General features: G+C 43.1%; 1 long non-coding RNA gene across 1 annotated transcript in view; it reads right to left on the bottom strand.

Annotated features, from left to right (window-relative positions):
* Positions 1-17,543, bottom strand: part of LOC142765450 (uncharacterized) — a 50,608-nt gene that overhangs the window by 10,784 nt on the left and 22,281 nt on the right. The window contains exons 2-4 of the long non-coding RNA XR_012884256.1: positions 6,670-6,845; positions 4,986-5,173; positions 3,901-4,071 (exon numbers count right to left, since the gene is read on the bottom strand). This is a non-coding gene — a long non-coding RNA (uncharacterized LOC142765450). The remainder of the gene's footprint in view (positions 1-3,900; positions 4,072-4,985; positions 5,174-6,669; positions 6,846-17,543) is intronic.

The raw sequence follows: 17,543 nt of genomic DNA, 5'->3' as shown, positions 1-17,543 counted from the left end.
TTCGCGTTCGCCTGTTTCTACTGATATTGCGAGTGTCTCCATCCAAGACAACTTCCTTCCACTATCAGGACCCATCAACATGGCTGCGGAGCAGCGCAAAGATTCGTGGATTGCGTCTCTGATGGATTACCTATCTGAAACACTCGCCCACCCGCCATCTCGAGCGCTACACCGACAAGCCTCTCACTTCGCCATCCGTGATGGAATACTTTATCGCCGCAACTACCACCCTGACGGTCGCAAATGGCTACTCGTCATACCCAGGCATCTCCGCGCCAGCATATGTGCTGCTTTCCATGCCGATCCGCAGTGTGCGCACGCCGGTTTGTTTAAAACCTACGCCAGGCTACGTTTTCGGTTTTATTGGCGCGGCATGTACACATTCGTTCAAAAGTACATTCGATCTTGCACAGAGTGCCAACGCCGCAAGCACGATCCTAGCCGTCCTACTGCACCAATGCAGCCGTTACCGTGCCCAGTGCGACCATTCGACCGGGTTGGAATAGACCTTTATGGTCCTCTACCATATACATCAGCTGGGAATCGCTGGATTATTGTAGCGATCGACCATCTCACGAGATATGCAGAAACGGCCGCTCTACCAGCCGCGACGGCACGTGACGTTGCGTCTTTCCTGCTGCAACGTTTTGTTCTGCGTCATGGCGCTCCACGTGAACTTTTGAGCGACCGAGGCCGCGTCTTTCTCGCGGATGTTATTCAAGAACTTCTTGCAGAATGCCATGTAATTCACCGCTGTACTACCGCATATCGCCCACAAACAAATGGCTTGACCGAGCGGTTCAACCGTACTCTTGGCGACATGCTTTCTATGTATGTCGCCTCCGACCACACCAACTGGGATCTCATCCTTCCTTACGTAACGTACGCTTACAACACGGCACCTCAAGCGACGACAGGCTTTTCTCCATTCCTTTTACTTTATGGTCGAGAACCATCGTCTCCAATTGACACCATTCTCCCCTACCGACCCGACTCATCCGAAGGCACACCACTTTCCGAAGCCGCGCGGTATGCGGAAGAATGTCGGCAATTAGCTCGCACCCTTACAACCCAAGAACAAGGGCTACAGAAATTTCGTCACGACGATGGACGGTCCAACTACCAATTTTCGCCCAACTCTCTTGTTTGGCTGTGGGTGCCCCCCAGTGCTGCTCCTGGTACCTCTACAAAGTTTGTCAGCAGGTACCATGGACCTTATCGCGTCATAGAACAAACTTCCGCTGTTAACTACCTCATCGAACCCCTCACGGCCACTGTGGACATGCGTCGCCGAGGCCGCGAAATCGTACATGTGAATCGCCTCAAACCATATCACGAACCACTTGTCCTCACGACACCTTAAAACACTTACTTGGCATTATCTTCAGCGAGGGGGAAATATGTAATGATGATTGTAGTGGGTCATGCAAATCTCGGCACACACATTGTCAGTGCTAAGCACGAGACGCTCGGCCCGAACTGTCGCTGATTTTGATAGCTAGGCCTACGCTCCTACCTGGTCTCGGATAACAGTTTTGACTGTCTCCGTTCTATATTATATATGGAATGATCTTCCCGACAATATTGCATCTATCAGTAACCATCAAGCATTTCTTGACCAATTGCGTAAGCATTTCTTGAAATAGTATCATGTCGTCACCATTACTTTTATTTCGCGAATTCTTCCGCCATTCTTTCCTTTGCGAGTGTGTGTGATTGGCGAAAAATTGTTTCATGGAATAAGAAATGCTGTTCCTCTGTTTGAAAATGCTTTGCACTGTACATATGTATGCACTGTACCCTTTTTTTTCTCTTTTTTTCAATTTTGTTTCCCTGTATTTATTAATGCATTTATCTCTGATATTTTTTGTTTCGTACTAGCTCCCCTTACTCAATGCCCTATCGGGCCCTGTAAGGTATCATGAATAAATAAATATTTCTACTGAATCAAACGCCTTCTCGTAATCTATGAAGCCTGTGTAATTGATCGATTCATTTGTGGGGTTTAACGCCCCAAAACCACCACATAATTATGAGAGACGCCGTAGTGGAGGCCTCCGGAAATTTCGACCACCTGAGGATCCTTAACGTTACCCAAATCTGAGTACACGGGCCTACAACATTTCCGCCTCCATCGGAAATGCAGCCGCCGCAGCCGGGATTCAAACCCGCGACCTGCGGGTCAGCAGCCGAGTACCTTAGCCACTAGACCACCGCAGCGAATATATGAAGGCTGTGTATAGTGGTTGGTTATACTCGGAGAATTTATCTCTTACCTGATTGATAGTATGAATGTAATCAATTGTTGAGTAGCCTGTTCGAAATTCTGCTTGTTCCTTTAGTTGATTGAATTTTAATGTTTTCTTTACTCTGTTAGCAATTACCTTTGTAAGTAGCTTGTATACTACAGAGAGCAAGCCGATCGGCCTGTAATTCTTCAAGTCCTTGTCATCTCCTTTCTTATGTATTAAGACGATGTTAGCATTCTTCCAAGACTCTGGTACTCTTCCCGTCGGAAGACACCTCGTAAACAGGGTGGCTAGCTTTCCTAACACAATCTGTCCTCCATCTTTCAGCAGATCTGATGTTACCTGATCCTCACCAGCACCTTTGCCTCTTTGCATGCTCTCCAAAGCTTTTCTGACTTCTTCTATCATTACTGGTGGGGTGTCATCTGGGTTACTGCGAGTTCTTATAGTATTAAGCAGAAAGGTGGGTCTTAAAATTAATCCGCAGAAAACGAAAGTAATGTACAACAACCTCGGAAAGGAGCAGCGCTTCGAGATAGGTAATAGTGCACTTGAAGTTGTAAAAGGCTATGTCTACTTAGGGCAGGTAATAACCGCAGAGCCGAACAACGACATTGAAGTAACTAGAAGAATAAGAATGGGGTGGAGCACATTCGCCAAGCACTCTCAAATTATGACAGGTAGATTGCCACTATCCCTCAAGAGGAGGGTAAATAACAGCTGTATCTTGCCGGTACTTAGCTACGGAGCAGAAACCTGGAGACTTACAAAGAGGGTTCAGCTTAAATTGAGGACGACGCAGAGAGCAATGAAAAGAAAAATGGTAGGTGTAACCTTAAGAGACAAGAAGAGAGCAGAGTGGATTAGGGGACAAACGGGGTTTAAGGATATAGTTGAAATAAAAAAAAGGAAATGGACATGGGCCGGGCATGTAGCGCGTAGACAAGATAACCGCTGGTCATTAAGGGTAACTAACTGGATTCCCAGAGAAGGGAAGCGGGTTAGGAGGAGACAGAAGGTTAGGTGGGCAGATGACATTAAGAAGTTTGCGGGTCTAATTTGGCAGCAGCAGCACAGGAGCGGGTTAACTGGCGGAACATAGAAGAGGCCTTTGTCCTGCAGTGGACGTAGTCAGGCTGATGATGATGATGATGATGATGATGATGATGATGATGGTGATGATGATGATAATGATGATGATGATGATGTCCACTCAGAAAGGCTGCAGGAATGTTCAAGCTGAGTTTCAGGCCATTTGAAGAAACACCCGGCGTGTGATGCATCTTTGAATTTCACGTACACAATTCTGGACACCCTTCATAAAGGGGTTTAACAAGGGACAACTACTTTTTTGACCCCTGGTATTATGTCTCTGAACATAACTTTGCAGGTGCTAAGATCAGGTTATTAGGTACTGATCCACAGCTTCTTCACATCCAAAAGCCAGATGGCGGCACTTGTCTTGCGCTCTTGGTAGTGTTACGTGTCTCTCGAGCTTAGAGAAGCTATGCATCCATCAAGGCACACAGTGCGAGTACTGAGGAGCTGGTAAATTGGTTTCTCGTGTTAGATATAAGTTACAAGTCTGAGAATCTATTGGAGCGTTGATAAAGGGAAATATTTTTGCATGTTTGAACAAGAAGAAACTCACCACTACATCTGTCCATGCACTGATAACAACTTGTTCGAGTTTCCGCCGAACCCGCTGTACAGGAACACTTGACATTGGTCCTGTGTAGCATTATATGACCACACGATAATGCCCCCAATACCTTTTCTTTTTCAGCAGCCAAGCTACAGATTGGTTTCTCTAGGTCACCACCTGCGCAAAAAAAAAATAGTAGTGTTGAATACTAGATCTTAGGCAACATTTTTCTTAGCCCTCGATTTAGCAAGATGCCATGGCATATCTCACTAAAGCGCATAAAACATTAGCCTCTGTTATTTTCGCGTTATATGTGATTGTTCACGCGTCACTATTTTTTCCTGTCCTGGATGCTTTATGCCATTGGCAGTTACGACAAACTACAACAAAACCAACGTGCAATATTAGTTCGACTGAACTCATCAATGCTTGCGTTGTGTAATGTCGTTTGAAATTGTCATGATGCCAATTGAGAGAAAAACGTTTTTTTTGTTGTAAAAACAAGGTATAATTTGGACGTACCTATTCTCCTGCATACTTGTGTGTAGTAATTTTTTTCAGCTGATGTTACGCGCATTCGATTACTCGCTGAATATCAGTATTGACAAATATGTGACTAAAAAATTTGCATATTGTAATTTACAGCATTACTACTATTGCTTATTCTTCCATAAAAAACATGCCATACTCTCCTAATACGCCAGTTTGGTAACTGCGGATCTGCTTTGCTTTCTTCCTTGTATTTAAATGCTGTCAAGTTCTTTAAACTTTTTTCTATTCGTTTCTGGTTTTGTACATGCTATGTAATATATATTTATTACTGAATTGAGCTGGTAATTTCGCTAATCGCGAGCTTTTTATTATATTGAGAGTTTGCTTAAAATAGTGTAAATCTGAATATGTTCAAATATTTATCAACCAACATAATAGGATGCCTAAGTACAGAGTGTGAGTGCTAATGTGAACGAATGACCCTATTACGAATATATCTCCCACGGATACTTTTTGATGCTTTTCTACATTCACCTAACGCCGTGCTATTCCATACAGATGGATAGAGGACCGCCAATGTAGAGAAGGTATTCACATACGTAAGCACCAGCGTTGGCACTGTCCTTCCGAAGAAAACCTGTTTAGGTTGCCGTTGCATCCGCTGAAGGTGAAAGCCTTGCATTTGCGGCTCTCAGAATCAAAATACCATGAAGTAAACGGACCTCCCCCACATGTGTTCCCCGGAGCTTTCGGCTTCAAGCAGTAAGTGGGGTTTTTTGACTGGCCCCTATCGAATGATGTAGAAGGATAAAATGAGTGACATAATTAGAACACCTAAATACTGCAGAAGCAACTAAAAACTTGAAACTCTAGACTAAAAACAAACTTTGTGGTGCTGAAAAACACGAACAGAACTTTCATCGTAAGCGTATTTAAAACTCGAACAATGAAGACGTTATTTGAAATATTTCTTACTTGGTAGCTGTGTTTCGAAGTTTTGATACTTGTAACATACCACGCCGTGCGACGCAGAACCAAGAAAAAATTGTGTGCTAACATATACACTCTGCTTGTAGATTTTGAGTGGTTCGGAAACTTATTGAAAAGAAAGATTGTTCCTCGTTTGCGAGCATATGAGGTCATATCGTTGTGAGTCCTTTCATGCTGAGAGTTGGCAGTTTCATCTTTAGTATTATGGTTTCATGGACGTGCAATTCAATCTGAAGTACTGTGCTCTTTGAATGTGCATACATCAATTAGTCGCCAAAACATAAACCCCTTAGTCCCAGGCGCAGTAATGGAAGGCAATGTTCGCATTTTATTAACATCATATGTATGCTGACGCCGAAGGTACAGCTGAACATCATGGGCTGTGTCATTTAATTACTTCATTCGTGGCTGTTTGCGTTGAAGTGTCGCTACAGTTTCCCAGATGGAGCAGGTTGTTACAGCCTCCAGGAAATGAGTTATTGACTAATGCCCTATACATGTTCAATCAATACAGCAAATAAGCATAGCTGAAGTAGGTGGTAATTACATGTATTGAAGTGCTCGTGCTCAATATATTTGTTGGACTTACTGTACTGCTTACGGAAACTATACTGTATTTTGTTTGAGTTACATTTCCTCCCACAGAGAACATTTGTATGTTGAGCGTGATGGTATTCAGTAAACCTTCATTTCGTCCAGAGAGGTCGCAGAACAGACCTCATGCCACCCGGATAGTTCCACGCAGGCACCGTTAAGGCGAGCTTGGAGGGCCAATCATGTGAACTATAAGTGTTAAGCATTGTTTAATTTTGTGGACATCACACCAAATAATATTGAATATGGCAACTGCTCATCAAAAAGAAGCAAACAAAAATACAAGTACTGTATTTTATATAGCTTTACGGATCCGCAAGATATTTTTGTACGCGACATGGTGTTCTCATATAATGTAATTCCCTGATTACGTGTGCCCTATTGATAGCAACCGCCCCTGTGAAGTTCCTTATGAAAGTGATGATGACCCACTTGTAGATAGTACATGCTGAGTCATACGCGCATAGTATCTAATTTGAACACCCTAAGTGTGCCTCAGATTGGCAAGCTATGGATTCCGCAGTCCACCTGAAATCATTTTACTCCTGGGAAATTTTCCTGCACTGATGTACGTGGTGCTTAGCAACTATACTTCCAAATAACAAAACGTTAACAAACATTGATGTTATAACAAATTATTAAAGAATTTTTTATGTAGTCGTTAGTACCATGGATACAGAATCTAGTCAAACGACTTACCATAAATGTGGCAGACCCTAGCAAGAAACACAAGAAGTACAGGCGTACTCTTCATGCTTAAGCATATGTTCTTTAAATCTGTGGATATCAAGCTTTAAGATATCACTTCCAGATTACTCCTCACTTCATAAAATTATGTGACTAAATTTTCATGTTTATTTTGTGTGGAAATATACCTGAAATGAATAAAATATTTCAAATGTACATAATACAAACTTCTGCTTATAAAAACACTATTCTCAAAAATATACAGTATAATCATGTTTTCACCAATGTGCGCCGTCTTTTTCATTAATTTTCTCAGAAGCTAAAATTGAATAATGAATGTACTTTTCAGCATATAATAATGAACAGTGTTTCAGAGGGTGAGATTATCATTCCAAACATTTATTTATTTATCTCACAATACCCCTAAAGGCCCCAGGAAGGGGTATTACGTAGAGGAACAGACACATGAATCAAATTATGTATGTTTTTGGTCCAAGAAAGTATACAAAATGACAAGAGCACGCTATGCATTAAAATCAAACAAATATTAGAAAGGGAACACTAAAAGCACCACAAAAATTGAAAATAGAGGAAATATAGAAAATATTGAAAAAGGTGAAAGAAAAAATTGACCAAACTAAGGGCACTAAGAAACGCAGTACACAAGTAAAAATTATAATGCAATCATAACTGTACAAAGCACACGTTCGCAATAGATTGAATAAATACAACGCATCATAAACAATAAATTAAAAAATTGTGGACAAATGATGTGAACAAAAACATTGAATAACACTTGATGGTGTCTAAAAGAGCACTCGTGGTGGATATTTAATTATAATTATTGCGTAAAACTTTCTGAAAAGTTGAGAAATTGAGTTCAGTGGTAATGTGGGACAGCAGATTATTCCACGGAACTATTGTTCAGGATTGAAATATATGCATAATGAGTTCAGCGACATGTTATACGTTTTATCTTGAAGTTATAGTCTGTGCGTGAAAAGATAGCTGCTGGTGTTTTGAAAATGTGGTGTGGGCATGAGTGGTGATAAAATTTATGGAAAAGTGAAGTGAAAGACAGGCAGTTCTGTGGAGATGAGGGAAGTCTTCAAGTTGTGCGCGAGATTTTAGTACTGAAAGACGGGTGTAGGGTGAATATATAAAAAAAATATGAAACGCACTGCACGGTTTTGCAAAGACTCGATGTCATGGGTGATGTTGATTTGTGTGGGATCCAACATAGCTGATGCATATTCAATTTTAGGGCGTATTTGATGTAAGCTAGCCTATGGAGAGTATCTGAAGCATACATTGAGGTTACGTTTGAGCAGACCTAATGAGCGGCTATTTGGATGCCAACGTGAGGCGGATGTGATGATGCCATGTGAGGTCTGACTGCACGTGAACACCAAGATACTTATATGAAGCTGTATGTTCAATTATGTTGTTATTGATTACGTATGATTTCGGAATGTGGTGGATGCACCGTGTAAATGACAGTAGCTGTGTTCTATCTCTATTAAATGTCATTAGCTAAGTTAGAACGCCAGGCCCCGCCGCGGTGGTCTAGTGGCTAAGGTACTCGGCTGCTGACCCGCCAGTCGCGGGTTCGAATCCCGGCTGCGGCGGCTGCATTTCCGTGGAAGCGGAAATGTTGTAGGCCCGTGTGCTCAGATTTGGGTGCACGTTAAAGAACTCTAGATGGTCGAAATTTCCGGAGCCCTCCACTACGGCGTGTCTCATAATCATATGGTGGTTTTGGGACGTTAAACCTCACATATCAATCAAATCAATCAAGTTAGAACACCACGTGTTTATTGCATTAAGATCAGCTTGAAGAATGTGTTTATCATCGTTACATAAAAATATTCTATCAATTACACAGTCATCTGCGACAAGTCTGCTGTGAGAGCACGCGCAGTTAGGCAAGTCTAATATAGATCAAGTAAAGGGCCAAGAACACTGCGCTGCAAAACACCGGAGGTTACGCTAGTGGATGACAAGGTGCTGTTGTTAACAGACGTGTATTGTGATCTGGATGAGAGAAAATTTCTAATCCATCCAATAGCGAATGAATCTATATTAGGGTGTTAGTTTTATTATTAGTCTATGTTGAGGGACGCGATCGAAAGCTTTTGAAAATTGAAGAAATATGGCATCAACTTGACGTCCTTAGTGTAAACATGAATGATGTAAAAAGGTGGCTAACTGCGTTTCGCATGAATAACCTCAACGGAAACCAAGTTAGTACTAGAAATGATGTTGTAATCTACTGTATCGTTAATGATTTCAGTGTAGATGACATGTTCAAGTAACTTGCAATTGGTACTGAATACAGATATGGGTTGATAATTTAATAGATGAGTCCGTTCTGCAGACTAAATATTGGTATTACTTTATCTACCTTCCAGTCGCTTGGAATAGTGTTAGTAGATAGAGACTGTCAGAAGAGTGCGTACAATAATGTTGATAAGCTAGGAGACAAAAGTTTCAACAGTTTATTATTAATGCCATTGTAATCGGATGCTGAAGAAGTTTTAAGGTTATTTAGAAGAGAAGAAATTCCTGCCTCACTAATGGCAATTTCAGGCATAGATAGGTTGGTGAAGTGGACAACGGAGAGTGATAATGTGGTGTCTTCATTTGTGAATACGGATGAGAAGGCGATATTCAATAGATCCGCACATTCTGAGCCATAAACCATATCGCCGGGCTGGTCAACAAGCATTATGTCAGGGAAGCTCTCAGGATTTACTACATGCCAGAAGCGTTGTCGATTGTAAGTGAGCATGGAGTCATGAGTGAAGAAAGTCATGAGCGAAGAAATGTCGTTTTGATGATTTCAAGAGCGACCGATATTGCCCATTACAGAACTTGTAACGATGCCAGGAATCGAAGAGGCGGCCTTTGTCGGTTGAACGAGGCGTCGAAGCTTTGAGGTAAACCAAGGTAATGTTGAAGAGCAGGCTATTTTTGTTAGTGGAATGAAACGATTGATCAGGTTGGTAAAAGTGGTTTTAATCATTAACCAGTTACGTTCAACAGTTTGAGCTTTGTAATTTTTAAGGAAAGTTAAAGTAAACGCATAAATTTCGAAGTTTATGCTGTTGAAATCGGCTCTGTTATAGCATCGCATGTATTTATCTAAACAGTGAGGCCTTGGAAAGAAAACTGTTAAAGTGCCTGTTATGATGTCATGATAAGAAAGCACATTTTGATGAGTTAGGTCAGAGCATACGTCAGGACCATCGGTTAGAATAAGATCTAAAATGTTGGCTGATGTAGTCGAAGACCGAATGGAATGAGTGATAAGCTATGTCAGAGAAAAGTCGAGGCGTGACTCCAAAAAACCACGAGCCTCCGATGGGTAGGTTATTGAAAAGCAATACTATAGATGCTTTGTTTACAAGAAGATATTGTTACAGAACGGACAGATACTAATGGCGTATTCATTACACATGTTTGTCAAGTATATTTTTTGCACGCTTGTCACACTTGATGTTACAATCTGGATCTTGTGAAAAACGAGAGGCACAAGAATAGTTCGGAACGATGCCAGTTTTTTGAGTTGAGTCGTTTCTTTTGTTTCAAGAAAGTGCCTTCGCACTTCATGTTATATATTTGCTCAAGCAAGGAAACAAGCCACTAGGTGAAGAAAGGGCGTAAGTAACTACAATGAGGGTTGTAGATTGTGCCTAAACCTCTGTATCTCCGCGTGATGTTTTCTTCTACAAGTATGTCTCACTAACAATAGTTTGTAGAACACTATTACGTGTTCTAGTTAGAAATGTATGCACACATAGGTACACGGATGTCTAGGAACGTGCCAGCACATTATAACTTTGGGGTCTCTATAAAAATGAGTATTTTTGATAAAATTTTACATTTCAACGAGAAAGCACCCCTGTAGTAAGCCTAGCTGTGCTGAGATTTGTGTTCTTACTCACTCGTGTCACACGTTCCACTCTTCTCGTCTTTTTCTCAAAGTCTTCATACATTGTTGCTGACCTAGTGTTGTCAATGTGTGGAGGCATATTCCTTCGTGCCGCATGACTGGGTGATTGCGTTTCGTGCTAATTGGCGGTGTTGCACGCATGAAAGTATTGAGTGCACCACTGAGAGTAGCATGAACACTGCCGTGGAACTAGGGTGGCTAGAATGGGGAGGTGTGATGAGCGCGGCGCTTTTCGCTTGCCGGAGAAGGCTCTTCGGTGCGCCGATGCCACTAGGGGCGCTGATGACAGCGGCGTGGGTAGTGAGCGGTGCAATTCGCAGAATTTTCCTCGGGTGCACTGCTTTTTTTTTCACAGGCGATAGCTGCTTTACAAGTACTTCGTCAATCGATGATTGCGCTGGTTGTCTCTGAATTGCCTGAAGGTGTCAACGACAAAAAGGTAGATCTAGCGTCGCTGCATTATGCTTGTCCGCAAAACGTAATGCTTTAGCCCAGCCTCTTAAAGAGACCCAAGGGTGGCAACGCGTATCACTTAGTGGAGGAGTCTTTATTCTTTATTCTTTATTCTTTATTCATACATATCCCCGCTTTGCCAGAGGCGTTACAGCAGGGGGGTTACAAAGTTGAAAAAAATACATCTTCATTAACACTGCACACTTGCTTAGATGTCAAACAATTCCATTCGTTAATAGTTTTAACAAAAAACGAGTTTGAATACAGGTTCGTCCTGGCCCGGCACGGCTTTATTTTGTGTATGTGGTCTGTACGTTGAGATATGTAATCTGGTCTTTTTAAGTAAGTGTCGCTGTCTAGTCCCGTTTTTTTATGAAATATCTGGTATAAAAGCTTCAAACGCAATTTTTTGCGACGGGACGACAGTAACTCCCAGTTTAACTCCTTTTTCATTTCGGTACAACTCTGCTTTTGTCCGTACCGACCCAAAACAAACCTGGCTGCTCTGTTTTGTATTTTTTCTAATTTATTTATCAAACCTGTTTGTGTTGGGTCCCAAAGAGTACAGGCATACTCCAAGATTGGACGAATACAAGTGAGGTAGGCCGTGCTTCTAAGGTTAGGATCTGCACATCTCAAATTCCTTTGAATATAATTCAACGCTATCGCGGCTTTGGAAACCACATAATCCACATGTGCATTCCAGGAACAATCATGCGACAGCAATACACCCAAATATTTGTACGAGTATTTTTTATCTAATTTATTTCCTCCTAGACAAAAATTTGCATCAAATATTTTTTTCTTCTTTGTAAAACACACATGAACGCACTTATTTGTGTTTAACTTCATTTGCCACTTAAGGCACCATTGATGAATACGTGCAAGATCAGCCTGCAATTCAAGGACATCATGTTCTTTCTGAATTTTTCTGTAGACTACGCAATCATCAGCAAAGAGCCGTATACTTGAGCTTATATCTTTGTTAATGTCATTTATAAAAATTATGAATAGCAGAGGCCCCAATACAGATCCCTGGGGGACGCCCGAAGTGACCTCTAGAAATTCCGACTTAGTACCATTCAGGACAACACATTGGCGGCGTTGTGACAGGTAATTCTCTATCCAATTAAAAATTCTCTCATCTATATTAAATATTCGTAATTTTTCGAGGAGCAGAGGATGCGAAACAGTGTCGAAAGCTTTACTGAAATCTAAAAAGATGCAGTCTGTTTGCCCACCTAGATCAATTTCGGATACTAGATCGTTGTAGAACTCGAGAAGTTGGGTCGTACAGGAAAAGCCCTTACGAAAACCGTGTTGAGTCTTTGTTAACAAATCGTAATCTAATAAATGCTTCATTAGAGCCTTATATATTACATGTTCAATGATTTTACATGATATCGAGGTAAGCGAAATAGGTCTATAATTCGTGACATCTTTTTTAGGACCTCCTTTGTGGATCGGGACTACATTTGCCACTTTCCAGTCTTGTGGCAACTGGCCAGTGCTTAGTGATTTTTCAAAGATCAGGTAAAGGTAGAGCGAAATGGGGTTAACGCACTGTTTTAAAACTCTTGGAGAGACACCGTCAGGGCCGATAGCTTTACTGTCGTCGAGATTCCTGAGCAAGGCCTCAATACCGCTGACACTAATTACAAGAGGTTCCATGAGAGGAACACTGCTACTTGTCAAGGATGAGCTCAATGCAGATTTAGGAAGAAAAACGGATTGGAAGTAGTTATTTAGGCACGTGGCTTTATCCGTATCATTGGAAAGAGTGCGTCCATCGAAAATAAGTTCATTTATTCCAACCGGATCAGACCCACATCCCTTTAGATATTGCCAGAAAGGTTTAGGATTTGTACTCATATTTTCATTCAATCGTTTAAAAAAATGCTGCTTTGCATTTACTGATTCTTCTTTATATTCACGTGTTAGCTCCTGTAGCTTCTTATAATGAACTTTACCTTTCATTTTTTTGTATTTTTTGAATACCTGTCTTCGTTTCTTAATTAGTTTCAGGATACTGTAAGTCACCCACGGTTTTTTACGTTTCTTAAGCTTAGCCGAATCCATACTTGGTATGTACTGCTCTGAGAGTTCGAGTATCTTATTTTTAAATGTGTTCCACAAATACTCTACACTGTGTTCCTCTACCAAGCATTCAAATACAGGCAAATAATCAAGAAGCCTTGCGGAAATTGACGGATAGTCGCCTTTGTCAAAAAAAGAACAACTTTCTTCTGATACTCTTCGCGATTTTTTGAATTTTTGTTATAACGCCTGCTACTACAACCTGATGGTCACTAATGCCTGGAATGATATCAACGTTACTTACTAAATTAGGGGAGTTACAAAAGAGAAGATCAAGGGTATGCTTAAGTCTTGTGGGTTCTAAAACGTACTGTATCAACCCAAAAGTGTCAACAATGTTCTTCATTTCTAGGTTATTACGGCTGGCATGCAGCACCTCGCATGAGTGACTTCGCCATTTTAGATCGGGTAAATTAAAATCACCTGCTAATAATATCGTACGGTCAGACGCCTGTGAAACGATGTCACCTAATAATTGCAAAATACTGGAGTTCGCGTCGGGCGGTCGATAAAACGTCCCAGCTACAAAAGAAAAATTGTTACTGACTGTAACAGTACTCCAGACAGATTCGACAGCGTCATTACCGATATCAAGATTAGCGGATGAAAGGGACGAGTGAACTAACAAGAAAACACCACCCCCATGATTCGGCCTATCTTTACGGTAGGCAGTATAATTGTTAGGAAACACTTCATGATCAGAGATGGATGGGTTGAGCCAAGATTCTGTACCGAACACGACATCGGCCTTCACGGTATCAAGCAAGCCAGCGAATTCGTCTATTTTGTTTATTACACTTCGGCAATTCACTACTGCAATAATTAAATCACGATGAACGCAGATGGTACAATTTTCCTGTCATCGTTTAGACAAGGCAACGACTTCTTCCTTTTCATCATCCCAAGTAAATGCTCTGCCGTTTATAATCAGTTTATCGGCTTTTAGCTTAACCAGGTTTTTCTTATCCGCCCTTTTCGCTTTACCATATTCCCAAAGCTTCTTTCGTACAGTGCGCGTTTCGAATGAATAGTCCTGCTCAATGCTGTACTGTGTACCTTTCAAATTCTTGGCTTTTTTAAGGACGACCTCTTTTTCCTTATCAGATGAAAAGTTCACAATAATTGGCCTTTTTTTCCGTTCATTAAAACGACCTACGCGATGTGCCCTTTGAACTGATGTCAGTTCGTATCCGAGTTGGGCAGTGCAGATGCCCTTAACGAGGGCCTCAGACTGTTCCCAAGTTTCATGCTGGTCATTATCGTCTATCCCGTAAAACACAAGGTTCATTCTACGGCTTCTGTTTTCGAGGTCGATATTTTTCTTTTGAAGAATTCGCATCTGATGAGTTAGATTCTTTATTACAGTGGCTTGCTCATGTACCAATTTCATGACGCTTTCTATATGGCCCTCGGTCATCTCTAGCTTGCTCTTTATTTCAGCTATGTTAGTATCACTGTTAGTTATCCTAGTATCAATATTCTCTAACTTACTCATAATAGCATCCTGCAACTTCTTCAAATAATCCATTTCACCTTTATCGAAAGGCCCAGGATTGAGCTCAATGTCTCCAGAAAGTAGTAGAAGAAGAGCAACATATAGCACTCGGTTCACAATAAAGCGAAAACGCTTCCCATTAACTCCAGTGCACACTCGCACCGTGGTGCTCGCGACACATGCCTTTGTGGGAGGAGCCGGCAACGCTAAAAGTGCTTTAGGAATTTCAAGCATACGAACAGCACTAACCTGCAAGAGCAGAAGTGTTTTGAGCTTCATGTCGGCAAGCGTGCCGGCTCCAATTCCCACGCAGCCAAGGTGTCGCGCAAATATATACGCCAGTTCTGGGTCACATGATGTTCCACACATGCAGCGACTGTCGCCGTCGTAATCGCTCACGCAAGCGGCCCAACAAGGATCGCAGCACTCCTCGTCCAGCGATGAAGATGCTCGAGCTGATGACGCTTTGCGTGATGTATCCGCAGATGGGATGGCAGAACACACGTGTACCGTATGCCCGCCGAACGGCTGATGCGCAGTTTCCGTCCAAAAGACCGCAAAAACCTGCAAGAGCAGAAGTGTTTTGAGCTTCATGTCGGCAAGCGTGCCGGCTCCAATTCCCACGCAGCCAAGGTGTCGCGCAAATATATACGCCAGTTCTGGGTCACATGATGTTCCACACATGCAGCGACTGTCGCCGTCGTAATCGCTCACGCAAGCGGCCCAACAAGGATCGCAGCACTCCTCGTCCAGCGATGAAGATGCTCGAGCTGATGACGCTTTGCGTGATGTATCCGCAGATGGGATGGCAGAACACACGTGTACCGTATGCCCGCCGAACGGCTGATGCGCAGTTTCCGTCCAAAAGACCGCAAAAACCTGCAAGAGCAGAAGTGTTTTGAGCTTCATGTCGGCAAGCGTGCCGGCTCCAATTCCCACGCAGCCAAGGTGTCACGCAAATATATACGCCAGTTCTGGGTCACATGATGTTCCACACATGCAGCGACTGTCGCCGTCGTAATCGCTCACGCAAGCGGCCCAACAAGGATCGCAGCACTCCTCGTCCAGCGATGAAGATGCTCGAGCTGATGACGCTTTGCGTGATGTATCCGCAGATGGGATGGCAGAACACACGTGTACCGTATGCCCGCCGAACGGCTGATGCGCAGTTTCCGTCCAAAAGACCGCAAAAACCTGCAAGAGCAGAAGTGTTTTGAGCTTCATGTCGGCAAGCGTGCCGGCTCCAAGTCTCTATGTCTGTAGAAAAACTGCTGCATGAGATGGAATAAAATGAGGAAAGACTTCCATCTGATGCACTAGCAGTGTCTGTTGCCCATGAATTGTACACCGCTGAGCGGTGGATGCTCGCCCTCTATAATATGTGGCAAGCTACGCTGTGAGAAATCTGGTACTTTGTAATAATCGTGATAAGTGCAAGAACGCCCACCTTGTTTTCAGTGTTGGTGGTTACGCGTTATAAGTAACACGGTGACTGGTATATCACGTTACTTCGGCAATTTGTATTTGACGCACTCGTTATACATGTAGAAATACAGCTGCTGCGTAAATTGTGTGAGTTGTAGCTGTCAGCAAGTCGTTCCTGCAACAGGGTAGCACTATTTATCAGTTATGTTACCCAAATAAAATTTGCTTTTGTTGATAGTTTGAAGTACGTGGAAAAACAAGGCTCACGTTTCCATAAACAGTTCCAATTCTTGCGTGCTTTGTAAAGGTTAAAGGAGCAAAAAGTATTTAAACTGCAAATATTTTACACTGCAAGTACTTGCGACAATGATCCGCTAGCAGATGCAAGCTGCCAGAATTACTGTAGGTTTTTTTTTTGAGGTCAGTGATCATATTGTAGGGAACTATGCGAACGACGACGAAGCAGCATGAAACGGCAAGCCACAGCGTTGGTGCACGTGCGACCCGAGCTTGCGTTTGTTTTGTATTTTCGGCCTGTTGGCGTTCCTCGCTCTTCTGGCGTTCCCCGGCCTTCCAGTAGGTCTGTACGTGAATAAACTGCGTGACATCTGGTGGAGGTGTGGGGACTCCCGTACAAACCTGGAACTTCGCTCCCGTAAGCTTCCCCCTCTACGTGACACGAACATGGCCACCGAGACGCCTCTCCAGGTGGGACCTTCCACCGTCCATGTCACTTGCGGTGCCGTGTATCCTCAACGAGACCCTCCTATCTTCACGGGCTCCACTGAGTCGGACGTCGAAGATTGGTTGGCGAGGTACGACAAAGTCGGCGCAAGTAATAAATGGGACGACCCAAGTAAGCTTGGCTACGTCACATTCTACCTTGCGGACACCGCGCAACTGTGGTTTAATAACCACGCAGCTGACATTACTACGTGGTCTGCATTCAAGACGGCTATTACGGACGTCTTTGGACGACCTGCGGCACGCAAGCTTCAAGCCGAGCACCGTTTACGTCACCGTGCGCAGCAACCAGGCGAGACCTACACGGGCTACATTGAAGATGTGTTGCATCTATGCAACCGCATCAACTCTACCATGCCTGAGGAAGAAAAAATCAGGCACATATTGAAAGGCACGCTTGCAAGCTTGCACCTAGCTGCCCATCCTACCGACCAGCAGCCGCTGCTTTCGACAATCAAGGACTTCGTCCGCGAAGAGGTAGCGCGCCAGCTGTCACTGCTGCCACTGACACATGAGCCCACGCAAGCTTTGGCACCGGACCTCCAACACGTCATTCGGACCCAAGTCGCTGAAGCCCTTTCGCCGGTGCATCAGCAACCACCAGTCACAACGCCTCTCACGTACGCCGCCGTCGCTGCTCGGCCTACGCAACAGCGTATGCCGTATGCTCAACCTGCCACGCCACCCTATGTCGTGCCTACAACCCCAATTGCGGCG

This window comes from Rhipicephalus microplus, chromosome 6 (genome assembly GCF_043290135.1).
Source record: "Rhipicephalus microplus isolate Deutch F79 chromosome 6, USDA_Rmic, whole genome shotgun sequence".
In the NCBI taxonomy this organism is placed as follows: Eukaryota; Metazoa; Arthropoda; class Arachnida; order Ixodida; family Ixodidae; genus Rhipicephalus; species Rhipicephalus microplus.
The sequence above is the reverse complement of the archived record's forward strand: the minus strand, read 5'-3'. Positions and strand labels throughout refer to the sequence as shown.